This window comes from Tamandua tetradactyla, chromosome 23 (assembly GCF_023851605.1).
Source record: "Tamandua tetradactyla isolate mTamTet1 chromosome 23, mTamTet1.pri, whole genome shotgun sequence".
In the NCBI taxonomy this organism is placed as follows: Eukaryota; Metazoa; Chordata; class Mammalia; order Pilosa; family Myrmecophagidae; genus Tamandua; species Tamandua tetradactyla.
Genome location: NC_135349.1, coordinates 36,730,300 through 36,745,382, shown reverse-complemented (window position 1 = coordinate 36,745,382; position 15,083 = coordinate 36,730,300). Strand labels below are relative to the sequence as shown.

Genomic DNA, 15,083 nt, shown 5'->3' with positions numbered 1-15,083 from the left:
TAGAGAGATGAAAAAAACAATGGAAACCTACAATGGTAGATTTCGAGAGACAGAACATAGGATTAGTGAACTGGGGGATGGAATATCTGAAATCCGACAAGAAAAAGAAAATATAGGGAAAAAATGGAAAAATATGAGCAGGGACTCAGGGAATTGAATGACAATATGAAGCACACGAATATACGTGTTGTGGGTGTCCCAGAAGGAGAAGAGAATGGAAAAGGAGGAGAAATACTAATGGAGGAAATTATCACTGAAAATTTCCCAACTCTTATGAAAGACTTCAAGTTACAGATCCAAGAAGTGCAGCGTACCCCAAAGAAAATAGATCCAAATAGACGTTCTCCAAGACATTTACTAATCAGAATGTCAGAGGTCAAAGAGAAAGAGAGAATCTTGAAAGCAGCAAGAGAAAAGCAATCCATCACATACACGGGAGCCCAATAAGACTATGCGTAGATTTCTCAGCAGAAACCATGGAGGCGAGAAGACAGTGGGATGATATATTTAAATTATTAAAGAGAAAAACTTCCAATCAAGAATTCTATATCCAGAAAAATTGTCTTTCAAAAATGAGGGAGAAATTAAAATATTTTCAGACAAAAAATCACCAAGAGAATTTGTGACCAAGAGACCAGCTCTGCAAGAAATACTAAAGGGAGCACTAGAGACAGATACAAAAAGACAGAAGAGAGAGATGTGGAGAAGAGTGTAGAAAGGAAAACTATGAGTAAAGGTAAAAAGAAAGAAAATTAGATCTGACATATAAAATCCAAAAGGCAAAATGGTAGAAGAAAGTACTACCTGTACAGTAATAACACTAAACATTAATGGATTAAACTCCCTAATCAGAAGACATAGAGAGATAGAATGGATTAAAAAAACAGGACCCATCTATATGCTGTCTCTACTCAAAGGACATGAGGGCAAGGACATAAACAGACATTTCACACCAATGTTTATAGCAGCATTATTTACAATTACCAAGAGATGAAACAGCCAAAATATCCATCAACAGACGAGTGGCTAAACAAACTGTGGCATACACATCTGATGGAAGATTATGCAGTCATAAGACAGAAAAAAGTTATGAAGTATGTAACAACATGGGTGGAACTTAAGGACATTATGCTGAGTGAGATTAGCCAAAAACAAAATGAGAAATACTGTATGGTCTCACTGATATGAACTAACATTAGTGAATAAACTTGGAATATTTCATTGGTAACAGAGACCATCAGGAGATAGAAATAGTGTAAGATATTGGGTAATTGAAGCTGAAGGGATACAGATTGTGAAACAGGACTGAATACAAAAACTCAGAACTGGACAGCACAATACTACCTAACTGTAATACAATTATGTTAAAACACTGAATGAAGTTGACTGTGAGAATGATAGAGGGAGGAGGGCTGCAGGTGTAAATGAAATCACAAAGAAAGATAGACGATAAAGATTGAGATGGTATAATCTAGGAATGCCTAGAGTGTATAATGATAGTGACTAAATGTGCAAATTAAAAAATGTTTTTGCATGAGGAAGAACAAAGGAATGTCATTACTGCAGGGTGCTGAAAATAGATGGTAATTAATAATTTAAAATTTCAGTTTATGTGTGAGACTAAAGCCAAAATTGTTCATTTGGTACAAAATTTATATTTTGACTAGTGCATCTCCTAATATAACTTATGTAGATAGTTGGTTGAACAACATAAGTACATGGAACCTTGGGTGGGACATGAGATTTTGTTGGTTTATCCAGAATGATGCCCCAATGAATCCCAGAGTGATTTGATCAGTGATTGGAAAAGTATTTGCAAAGTCCCCTTTGGGGAATGGTGAGAATGGGGGAAAATTCAACCTCCCCAAGTTGAATTCTTGGTATTCTCACAAGCAGTGTGGACAACCAAAGCTATAGGCAGAGCCCCCAGTCTTGGGGTTTGTTCATATGAAACTTAACCCCACAAAGGATAGGTCAAGCCTACTTGAACTTAGGCCTAAGAGTCACCCCCAAGAGAGCCTCTTTTGTTGCTCAGATATGGCCTCTCTCTCCAGCCAACACCACATGCAAACTCACTACCCTCCCCCTGTCTACGTGGGATATGACTCCCAGGGGTGTGGACCTTCCTGGCAACGTAGGACAGAAATGCTAGAATGAGCTGAGACTCAGCATTAAGGGATTGGGAAAAACCCTGCAATGAGCTGAGACTCAGCATCAAGGGATTGAGAAAACCTTCTTGGCCAAAAGGGGAAGAGTGAAATGAGACAAAGTGTCAATGGCTGAGAGATTCCAAATGGAGTCGAGAGGTTATCCTAGAGGTTATTCTTACGCATTAACTAGATATCACCTTGTTAGTCAAGATGTAATGGAGCGGCTGGAGGGAACTGCCTGAAAATGTAGAGCTGTGTTCCAGTAGCCATGTTTATTGAAGATGATTGTATAATGATATATCTTTCACAATGTGACTGTGTGATTGTGAAAACCTTATTTCTGATGCTCCTTTTATCTACCTTATCAACAGATGAGTAAAACATATGGAATAAAAATAAATAATAGGGGGAAAATGTTAAAATAAACTTAGATTGAAATGCTAATGATCAGTGAAAGGGAGGGCTAAGGGGTATGATATGTATGAATTTTTTCTGTTGTCTTATTTCTTTTTCTGAACTGATGGAAATGTTCTAAGAAATCATCATGATAATGAATATGCAACTATGTGATGATATTGTGAATTACTGATTATATATGTAGAACGGAATGAGCATATGTTAAGAATGTTTATGCTTCTTTCTTGAAATTTTTTTAATAAATAAATAAATAAATAAATAAAAAAGAATGAATGTAGCCCAAGGATTTGTGCCCTATTCTGGAGAGACTTACTGTGTTTCCAGTTATATGCAGGACAGTTGAGTATTGTTAGGTAAAAGAAAAAATGAGTGTTTTGTTGTTTTTATTTAGAAATTGGGTATGGTTTAAGGTGATATATATAGCTGCCAAGTTGACAAGCAGTGGACTGTCATGGTCAGGTTCATGTGTCAACTTGGCCAAGTTGTGGTACCTGTTTGGTTGGTACCAAAAACCTGGCCTGTCTGTTGCAATGAGGACATTTCATAGAATTAGATCATGATCATGTCAGCTGCATCCACAGCTGATTCCATTTGTAACCAGCCAAAAGGGAGTGTCTTCTGCATTGAGTGATGCTTAATCTAATCACAGGAAGCCTTTTAAGGAGGATTCAGAAGAGACAGGCTCTATTCCTGTTTTGTCTGGCGAGCCTCTCCTGTGGAGTTCATCCAGACCCTCCATCGGAGTTGTCGGCTTCACAGCCTGCCCTGCGGATTTTGGACTCTGCATTCCTGCGGCCACGTGAGACACTTTTATAAATTTTATATTTGCAAGTGGTCCCTGTTGTTTCTGTTTCTCTAGAGAACCCTAACATATAGATAGTAATTAAAAGTCTTCAAAAATAAAGCATAGTTGCATCAGCAGATAAGATGGCACTAACATCTGAAGAGAAGTACTCGAGAATTTTAGAAGCAGCATTTTAACTTTCATTAGTAAACATCCACAGCAATCTTAGGGATAGTGTTCAAAGTCTCCTTAGTTAAGACACATAGTGAGCATAAGATTTTAATGATGTGCTGTCCCTCTCTCATAAGATTCTTTTCTCTTTTATTCTAAGTTTCTCATCTTTTTTTCTTTAACTGCCTATATGCAGTTTTTTTCTCTCCTCTTTTTATGATATCTTCACATAATAGTGGCCAAATTCCAATTATCTTAAGTGACCAGGGCCAGTTTGGTCCTCTGGGAACTGGCTAGGGACCAAGAGGAGCTTCCTGGGACCTAGATATTTTTTATTAAATTACACCTCCTTCTGGGAGGATAGCCAGTCCTCCCAGCTGAAGGGCACATTTCAGCTGTTTCTTACCAAGGTCACTCTTCTAGTTTGCCAGCTGCTGGAATGCAATATACCAGAAACAGAATGGCTTTTAAAAACAGGAATTTAATAAGTTGCTAGTTTACGGTTCTAAGGCCAAGAAAATGTCCTAATTAAACACGTTTATAGAATTGTCCAATCACAGGCATCCAGGGAAAGATACCTTGATTCGAGAAGGCCAATGAAGTTCAGGGTTTCTCTCTCAAGTGAGAAGGCACATGGTGAACACAGTCAGGGTTTCTCTCTCAGCATGTGGTGAACACGGTGTCATCTGCTAGCCTTCTCTCCTGGCTTCCTGTTTCATGAAGCTCCCCGGGAGGCATTTTCCTTCTTCATCTCCAAAGTTCGCTGGCTGGTGGACTCTGCTTTGTGGTGCTACAGCATTCTTTGCTCTCTCTGAATCTCCTTCATTCTCCAAAATGTTTCCTCTTTTATAGGACTCCAGAGACTTATCAAGACCCACCCAAATGGGTGGAGACATGCCATCACCTAATCCAGCTTAAAAACCACTCTTGATTAAATCACATCTCCAGGGAGATGATCTGATTAACACTATTGAATAGGGATTATTCTGCCTTTATGAAATGGGATTTAGATTAAAACATGACTTTTCTAGGGGACATACATCCTTTCAAACCAGCACAGTCACACAATGGCAGCATCAGTTGTACAGAACAGACTCTCTTAATGAGATAAATTTTAAAACCCCTATGCAGATGTTTTCCTCTTACTCTGAAAGGCGAGAATTTTAATTTATAAGACAGAGTGATGATAAGCTGTAAAACAAAAGAGTTTCTTTTTATCGTCTCTAAAAGTGGTCCACTTTAATTCACACAGTTTCCTAAGTTCGCCAGGGGTCAGCTTGATTCCCCAGTCATCAGTAAAAGCTTTCTTAAAGTTAGAAATCATATACCGCGATGGTGTCTTACTGATTTCCCCTCTCATATCTGTGGAGCCAATGATTAGTGAGTGGGCTTACAGACAAACCACAAAGGGTTTTGAATAAACTGTCTCTTTGTTCAGTCTGGCTGCTCCCCAGCAGGGACGTTGGACACCTCTTGACTTTGGTGGTCTGGTATAAATTCTCAGCCAGCCCCCTTTTGGGTTTGCCCGCCCTGAGCCATATGAGGATTGCCATGAACTTGCAGAATCCAAACTCACTCATGGCCTAGTGCATGGCCCAGGACTTCCTTTCATTCACACAATTCCACACACATACTCCAATACTCCTCCCACACTGCCCTTCCCAAATCCGGACCTGAAGATTTCCATTTCCCCGGTCCTCCAAGTGGAGACCGGTACTCAGAGAGTCCCTGAGAGGTGATCAGGCTCCCTTTCCATTCAGGCTGCCCTAGCCTTTTACGAGAGGGTTAAAACTGATGTACTCAGGTGCTTACCAGTCAGATGGGCAGTGCTCCCAGAAACCTGGTTCCAGAAACTGTCCCAGATCCGTTGCCACTCTGGGGAGGTTAGGAATCCAAGTGATGGGGAAAAGCCCCATTGCTGGCATTGGATTCTGTCGGGTCTCCAGTTCGGGTGCTGCTGCTGCCACGGGCTAGGGAGGTGATAATTCACCAGTCTCTCAATCCCGGACAAGCCCCCAGAAATGTTGCGTGAAACAGGGACAAGACTTCAAGCCTCCTGGAATGTTAGGTGGAAACAGAACAGACCAGGGCCGAGGCTCTGAAGTTTCAGGAAGTAGGTTTTATTGTCTACTGCCATAGGGCTCAGCCAAGTAGCCTCTGAAAGTCTGAGCCCCAAACAAAAGGTTAACATCAGTTTTTATAGACAGGATGACATGTTAAATACAAGGTAAATTGTTGGCTGGTTTAAATCGGAAAGGGCCGAAGCTAGGTTTACAGGAGCAGATGAACTGTTGGGGGGAGGGGCTTTACAGGGACTTCTCTTATCCTGCCTATTGACCGTCCTGGGGCCTGGGAGATTTTTCAGCAGCAAGTGACCTGAGTAAACAGGGGCCTGCCTGCTGCAACAGGATGTGGCTTTTAACAAACAGGGACTGCCTGCAACAAATAAAACTGTTTAAAAATGAACAGAGAGAAACAAGTGCAAGAGAAAATGTGGGGAAAGAAATGTGCCTATTTTCTGTCAGTAGGAAAGTGAGAGTTGCAACCCCTTGGAGGGCAGTGTGGTAGTTCCATAGGAAGCTAGGGATGGGGCTGCCATATGATCCTGCATACCTGTTGCTCAGTATATACATGAAGGAAGTGAGTGTGGGAACCGGAATAGACATTGCACACTGGTGTTTATGGCAGCAATGTTTCCGATCCACAATGGATGGAGGTGGCTTAAGGGTACAACAACTGAGGAATGGAAGGAGGAACTGTTTCCTATACATTCAGTGGACTACTAAGCGGCACAAGAAGGAATGAATTGTGAGGCATGCGCCTATGTGAATGAACCTTAAAGATTGTATGTTGAATGAAATGTCAGGAACAAAAAGACAAGAAATATCATGCCTCAATTATATGGACTAACTGTAATATAAAAACTCAGTGAACTAAAGTTGAGAACGTGTGTTATGAGGTTGGGGCCTATTGTAAATGGTCCTGGATTGTAAGCTCTTACACCAGTCACATACATCTAAGAGGCATAACTGTTCATTCTAAATTCTGAGACATTGAGCTGTTTGTTTATAACCTAGTTGTTCCCAGAAACCTTGGGTATTTATGTGACACCTGAGACTCAGAGTTAGAGCTTTGAAGCTAGGAAAGTCAGCAGTACCCTATACAGGAACTGTATTATCTAATTTAACTTGTACCCATGGTGTGCAAGAAAATGGAATGAGGTATAGGTGATTTGTAGGTTAAAGTCTAAGCTACTATGCATGTCAGGTGGGTCCATTTTGGTTAGATCCAGTCTTGGTTAAATTCCTTTGGACTTGGAGTGGGTTAATTCTGGACTGACCTGAAACCCTTCTTTTATAAACATTAGGGGCTGTCTTTAGTGATTACAAGACTCTGAAATTAAACAACCAGATAAATGGGTACAAGGGAAGATTAGTTACGAGGTTTTTACAATCACAGGAGCAGAAGATAAAGGTAATACAATCATTATCAGAAATCGAGGTAGCTAGATTACAATTTAGAGATTTTAGAAATTTCCCTCTGTCTACTCCAATATATTAGAAAGCAAAAAGGAATATCTATATAGTGATTCCATAATCAAAATCATCCCTTAAATCCTAATTTCTGTTACAAGATCTAGGGCAACATCTGCCTGTCACTTCTTTACTTTCCCCTTCAAAACTCCTTTAGCTCTTCCTGCCTCCTTTTTTATTCCCCCTTTCTAAAAAACAACTTCCCTTACCCCTTCCCAGGATTACAACCACTGAGCAACTCCTTAGATCTTTTCCTTTCTGGGAATAAATTACTTCCCTGGCCCCCATGGAGCTTATGGTATAAGTAAATCATTGCCTGTAAAACAGGCTGCCAGAGATTGTGTAAAGTTTCCAGGGAAAGTTAGCCCAGAACTTCTGCTCCTCCCTCCAGAGTGTCTCCACCAATCAACAAAAGGCCCTTTGGGCATTTGTGCTCCTTTGGTTTATCAGTCGACTTCTTCCTTTTATTTTATGTACTACCGGGAGTAAAGCAGATGTGAGGGTTCAAGTTTCAGAGCTGCTCTTTCAGCCATCCTCTCCAACCGTGTTGCAGTCTGTAACTTTAGTGAGTACCTATTCTTCCATGTAAGATTTGCTGGGCTGGCATATTTACTTTTGAGCAAAGACAACAACCAAGAGAACAAAAACAACAAATCAAAAAGTAGATACAAAGTTACCAAGGACCGGAAATAGGGAGTCAGAAGTTGCTGATTCACGGGTACAGTTTCTGGAGTGATGAAAATGTTTTCATAATGGATGGTGGTGAAGGTAGTATAACATTGTGAATGTAATTAATGCCACTTAATTGATCACTTAAAAATGGTTAAAATGAATTGGAATATAGAATGTAAGTTGTGCATCAATGTTAAATTTCTTGAATTTGATAAATGCAGCTAAGGTGATTATATAAGGGAATGCCTATATTTGTTAGAAATTGTGCATAGTAGCATTATGTTTTTAAGAAGTATGTAACCTGCTCTTAAATGTTCAGAAAAGAGATAGAGATAAAAAAAAAACACAGACAGACAAATAGACGATAGATGGATAGAATCATAAAGCAAAGGTGGCAGAATGTTAAAATTGGTAGATCCAGTCATCTAGGGGAATGGGGTATTTTGGAGTTCTCTGTATGGGATTGTGTTATTTTACTAATATTCCCTAAGTTTGAATTATTTTAAAATAAAAAGTTAGAAAGAAAAAAATGGTTAAAATGGCAAATTTTGCTATATATATGCCACCGCAATACAATTTTTTTAAAAGATCAATATAGTGCTGTAATTGTAATCGAACTAAAAAATAAAGGAAAGAAATTGATAATTTAAAAATGTTTTTCAAAAAATGTTCTTAACTAAAGCCTTCCAAGGCCAAGTGTTTCTACTAGAATTTCTCAGTGTTTGTGTAAAACTATTTAGAAAGTGATGAGAAACATGCCACAATAGGCTGTCTTTTCATTTTAAGACTTTTAGTATTTTTTGATTTTTTAAAAACTATGTGTGTGTGTTCACTTGATAAAATGCTTTGAAAAACATTTGATTCTTGGTGTTCTAGTTTGCTAGCTGCCAGAATGCAACACACCAGAGACGGATTGGCTTTTAATAAAAGGGGATTTATTTTGTTCTTCAGAGGAAAGGCAGCTAACTTTCCACTGAGATTCTTTCTTACCTGGGAAGGCACAGGATGGTCTCTGCTGGCCTTCTCTCCGGGCCTCTAGGTTCCAACAACTTTCCCCGGGGTGATTTCTTTCTGCATCTCCAAATGCCTGGGCTGAGCTGCAAGTGCTGAGATGAGGTATGCTGAGCTGCTTAGGCTGTACTACATTGCACTCTCTCATTTAAGCACCAGCCTATTAAGTCAAATGTCATTCAGTACAGCAGGCACCCCTCCTAGCTGACTGCAAATGTAATCAGCAACAGATGAGGTTCACAAGGCTCCAAAGGCCTTGGCTGAGCTGCGAGTGATGAGATGAGATATGCTGAGCTGCTTTTGTGCTACATTGAGCTCTCTCATTTAAGCACCAGCCAATTAAATCAAACATCATTCATTATAGCAGGCATGTCTCTGAGCTGACTGCAGATGTAATGAGCAACAGATGAGGTTCGTACCATTGGCTCATGTCCACAGCAACAGAACTAGGTGCCTTCACCTGGCCAAGTTGACAACTGACTCTAACTACCACACTTAGTAACAGCTGAGTTTTTCATTTAATTGTCTATTTAGCTCCCCACTCTGCTCAGTGATAAATGTGAATCCATCTTCTGCTTCATCCAGGAAGAATGCAAACTCCCTCTAGGGAACTTTGGGAAACAGAGATGTAAACCCAAGAAAATAGTGTGGGAACAATGACTTTTCTCTGCTAGATGGTCAAAGACAGTTCTTAAAATTCTATAGAAGAGGAGTTTGAAACAGAGTCTTGGCAGGGGTTCAGCGAATATTAGGACTTGACTTTGTTGTGTTTGGCCAGCCACAATTGCTTAAATTGCTTGTTCCTTTGGGGTGGCTTGGGTGGGGGAGGTGTACTTATGGAGGTGTGAGAAGGCTAAACCCACTCAAGTACCCCCTTTGGCAGTGCTGTTTATGTGGCTATAGGGCATGCATTTCAGATGGAAGCTTAAATCCTTTCAGAAGCGCATCTGACCAGCTGTGGAGCTTTGTTAAGAAGAGTTTTCTTTAGCAGTGTTTATTGTGGCTCAGTATAAAGATCTGGGCTCACACTTGGTCAGTTCTCTAACTCTTTCAACTACAAAGAATTTTTGGAACCTGGAAAAGGGAACTCGTAAAATGCTAAAATCACTGAAAAAACAGGAACAGAATTTTGTTGGGGAGAAAATGACCTTACGGTTTTCATGAGGAGAATGTTGGCATTTTCCTTTTGGTAGAACAGAATGGTTAGGTGCATTTTAAGCACCAAATGACAGGACAATTTTCTTTTCAAAATCTGTTTGAAGGATTCTGAATGTGGTGAAGAGTTTTATATGGATGTGAGGGAGAAATGTACTGATCAATTCTGAGTCTACTCAGTGTTGGCAAGTGGAGTACAGATTTGTCACTAATGATATCAATTAATGTTTTCATAATTGTTTTATGGTTTCCTTAATAGTTATAAGCTTCATGGGGGTGGGGACCAGATGTGTCTTGTTCATAGTTGTATTTTCAGTATTTAGTACAGGCTCATAGTAAGTGGTCAGTAAATATCTGGTGAGTGAATGAGTGCATTATCCAGTTTGAATGTGTATGTGCTTGTGTATGTGTTATGTGTGTGTGTTTCCTTGTTTATTAAATGGAGATAATAAATGAATATAAGTGCTTAGCACAATACAACAACTTCTTGGATATCACCAAAAATGTGCCCCCCCAGAGAGGTCTTCTGAAAGAACCTCTTCCCCCATTATCCTCTTTCTTTTTTGGCATCATTTGTCACATTTATTTTTTGACTTATTATATGTGTCTCCCATGACAGCAGGGAAGACCTGGTCTCTTTCATTCGCCTCTCTTTCTTCTGGGCCTGAAATAGTTCATAGTAGGTGCTCAATCAATATTTGTTGAATAAATAAATGAATTATACCAATCTAACAAGAATAGAGAACAGGGCCCCAAGATATTTGTTCAGACTAGTTCAAATACTTGCCTCTTATTTTAATAGCATCAGAATTTTCTTCTGATACTTCTTAACCATTTTTAAATCCATTTGTTTTTTTGTTATATCCAAGTAATAAGAGAAGGAATCAGGGCATTCTTTATGGAGAAGCTAATAGGAATGCCTTAGTTTCAAATTTTCATCTAGATTGCAAATAATGTAAATGGCTCAAATGATCATCAGTAAGGTATTAGTTTAAGATTATGGCACAACACTGGCTTTCTGGGGCTGAATATATTACAAAGCACTTGGAAGCTAGTTTCTGTTAAAAAAAAATTGCTTCAATTGCTCTCCACTGAAAAGGTCTGTATTCTTATCATCCATTAATGGCATTTTATTTGTAGCATATCCTAATTTATTTCATAACAATACCTTCAAAATATGTATGGAATTTCTCAAAAATTATAAGAACATTCTCTTTAAAAGTCATATGTTAGCAATAAATGTTTCCAATGTAAAAAAGAAAAAAGATTATGGCACAACTGTTCACTGGAATTCCATGAAGCTGTTAAAAAAAAATAGAATAAGGAAGATTTGTGTACTGATATGCAAAGACCTCCAAAATATGTTGTTAAATTAATATATATATATATATATATATACACACACACACACACAAAGAGTCCTGAGTATTCTAGGGTACCTGTTGTGTAAAAGTGCTGGAAAAATAACAATTTATAGTCGGGTTTGCTTGAATGCACATAAAGGCACCCAGAAGAGAAATAAAGAAATAAATATATGGGAGGGTGGAAGTCATGTGAAACTGGGCAGCTGAGAGACTGGGTTATGCATTAGTTAGGGTTCTTCAGAGGAACAGAACCAACAGGCAATATAGATATATCCTAATACATAGATATCAATGTTAATATATTTATTATAGCGATCAGCTCACACTACCATAGGTATGGGCAAGTCCAAGTTCCATAGGGCAAGTCACAAACTGTAAATGCCAAGGAAGGTAAAGTTGAATTCCCCAGGATGAACTAGCTGGCTGAAGTAAGTATTCTTTCTGATTTCTGAAATCCTTCACTCTAGTTTTAAGGCCTCCATCTAATTGGATGAGGAGACTCTCCTCATTGCTGAGGGCAATCTCCTTTATTGACTGTAGATGCACCCAGTCATATATGCAACCAACTGGCTATAGATAAAAATCCGTCTATGAAGTAACTTCACAGTAACAACCAGGCCAGTGCTTGTTTAACCAAACACCTAGACACCTTCGCCCAGCCAAGCTGATACATGAACTTAACTTCACGTGTGGGAGACAGATTTCTTACTTCTTACCTTTTATGTTTTTTGAACCATTTGAAGACATTATCCACAAAATTAAGTAAAAATATAGATAAAACATATCTAAAAACAGTGTTGACTATTTAACTTCTTCCTTCAGTTGAAGGAAATCTGTTCCTAATTCTGTAAGAAGGAAGATACCTATGACTTAAAAGTAAGTGTAGATGTTCATGAAGGGACTCCCACTGGAAAAGAGAAAGCAAAATTACAAGGAGAGAAAGTTGCAAATGTGCCTTCATTCATCTTTACAAGGGCACTGATATCTGCACATGTTCATTCCAAGCAGGTATGAACAACCTTCCTTTACATGGAGCTCTGCCAACTATACGCGCAGGCTGGGATTCTCAGACAAACAGCAGAGACAGGTGGCTCCCACTCAGAATGACATTTGGGGACCTGAGGACTTAACCCACCAGGAAACCAGGCCTCATAGTGGTTTTATTTCTGTTCTATAGAACAGTCTCTTCTCCTAGAGCATAAGAGAACTACCCAGAGCTTTCTGACAACACTTTCCCTCCCATGGCCCTTAGGTAAGAAAGACAAAATGGACAACACTTTACTTAAATATGAACCCTTAGAAAAATCTTAACTTGAGAACCCTACCCTTCAATTTTCCTTTATTTTAATATTTCTTTTCAATCTAGTTCTGAGCTTTTATCAATATAGACCGGCACTGGCCAGAAGAATGTTCTGCAATGATAGAAAGCTTCTACATTTGCTCTGACCAATATAGTAGCCACTAGCCACATGTGACTGTTAAACACTTGAAATGTGGCTAGTGTGACTAAAAAACTGATTTTTAACTTTTATTGTATTGAAATGAATTTAAGTGTAAATAGCTGCATGTGGATATTGCAGATAGTCACATAAATCTGGTTAAAGCAGTAAAGACCCTTATCAGATCTACTCTGATCTTGAGTTATTGAAATAGACATCTGACTATTAATCCACACGTGTTCAAAAGTTCTCCCTTCTACAAAGGTCATCTATTTGGTAAAAAAAAAATTTGTTAAGCACCTACTTTGGGCCAACCACTCTTCTAATTCTCAGTGATAGAACAGTGAACATAACTGTGGAGCAAGTTGCTATATATACACAGACTCGGGCATCACAGAAACTTTTAGCAAATGACCACTTTATCACCTATATAGCACAAAGGGTCCATAAGAGCAGGGGAAGAGATCCTATCATGGCTGGTCTCCCAAAAAGGCCAAGCTGCTCAGGCCAGTATGGGAAGATGGTGGCTCCGTAAGCCCTACTTCTCATGGGAGATGAGAGACAAGTTTGTGCTGCCCTAGGTAGGTATTTATCACCTATGGGGGAGAAGGCCCTGCCACTGAGAGTTTCTTGCCCTGAGGAGCATCTGGGGTTGCTTGTACCCAGTCAGCTTCTGACTTTAAGGTCTGGTTGGGCCTCTCATTAGACCTAACGTCTCCCAGGGGTTGTGGAATGGAAATAGACTGAAATATCATTGCACAATAGAAGAGGAGGCGGGAGTCGGGGGTTGACAAGGGCTGGAGGGTGGCTGCTAAACATGGGTCTGTGACTCCCCCAGCAGTAACCAGCAAGGTCCCCACCCTTAGAACTTACATGCCAGTGCAGAGATCAGCAAACTACAGCTGTGGGTTAAATCAAGCCCTCTTTCTTTTTTTGTGCAGCCTGGGAGCTAAAACTGGTTTTACATATTTTAATGGCTGGGAAAAATACAAGCAGGTATAATAATTCAAGACATTTGAAATACATGAAATGAAAGCTTTGGTATCCATAAATAAAGCCATGCCCACTTATTGATGTCTTATCAATGGCTGCCATCGTAACAGCAGTGTTGAGCAGTTGATATAGGGGCAGTATGGCCCACAAAGTCTAAAATATTTGCTGTCTGACCCTTTCAAGAGAAAAAGTTTGCTCTTTGCATGCATTATCTCATTTAATCTTCCAGACAACTCTCTGACAGAGGTTCAGTTATTGTCTCCATTGGTAAAATATGAAACATTGAGAGCTGTTAATAATTCAAGTGAGGTCCCAAAGCTCAAAAGTGGCAGAACAGACCATACCCCATGATTGTATGGTTCAAAAAACCAGTGTTTAACTACCACGCTATAGGCCAGCCCTTCTCCCACTTGAACATTCACACCAATCACATAGGGATCTTGTTAAAATGTGAAAACCGAGTGATTCAATTGGGCTGGAGTGGGGCCTGAGAATGTGCATTTCTAACAAGCTTTCCAGGTGATGCTGATGCTGCTGATTCACAGACCCCAGCATTTAGACCAGTGGTTCTCCACCTTGGTGGCATATTGGAATCCTCTAAGGAACTTTTAAAGTGGATGCCCAGGTCCCACCCCCAGAGATTCTGGTTTAATTGGCATCAGGAATACTTAGGTATCAGAAATTTTTAAAAAGCTTTCCTGGTGATTCAAATATAAAAAGACAGAGTTGGGAGCCACTGCTCTAAGATATCCCAAATCCACTGAACTTCAGTCAAGAAAACATTTGAATGGGAATGGGAACATGAACACCTGCGTTCTAGTTCTAACTTTGGCATGACAATTGAAAGAAGTTGCTTCCCCTCTCTGGGACTTTGCAGGTGATCTTAGAGGGCTCAATCTCACCAATGTATGAGGTCCTCACACGAATAGGTGGGAAGGTCAGAAGAAGTGCCCAGAGCTCCCGATGTGTTGGGAGCATCAATGATCATGATGTCCAAATATCTGGTCCATTTAGGGCAAAACTTATAGTTGATACCCATTATTAATTATTATTTTGGTAATGTATTACTACAGTAATGCTTTCATGTAGCCAGACTACTTTATACAACATACTGCTAGTAATTGCAGTTAAAATGATGATTTAATGATTGTGAGAGTAACACATGGACAACGACAGAAAGTCAGAACCCTGAACATTAGTAATCCCAAGGGCTGTATTTTTAACAGCTTCATTTAAAGAGGCTTCAGCCAATTAAATGCCATAGTGATCAAATGATTTCCCACTGAGGCCGGGAGTGCTAGGTCACCTGAAGGGGCCTCCCCCACAAAAATCCTAAAGGTTAAAGCCCTGTTATTACAATTCCAGTAAATGCAGTCTAAACCAACTTGTTCAGG

General features: G+C 39.6%; 1 protein-coding gene across 3 annotated transcripts in view; it reads left to right on the top strand.

Annotated features, from left to right (window-relative positions):
- The first annotated feature begins 7,480 nt into the window (after nt 1-7,480).
- Nucleotides 7,481-15,083, top strand: part of ACSM3 (acyl-CoA synthetase medium chain family member 3) — a 54,676-nt gene continuing 47,073 nt past the window's right edge. For 2 of the 3 annotated variants that reach the window (XM_077141621.1, XM_077141619.1), the window contains exon 1: nt 7,481-7,620. The gene's annotated coding sequence lies outside the window, so the exon portion shown is untranslated. Of the gene's footprint in view, nt 7,621-7,666; nt 7,824-15,083 lie in introns of those variants that run through there. The other variant, XM_077141620.1, reaches the window with a different exon arrangement.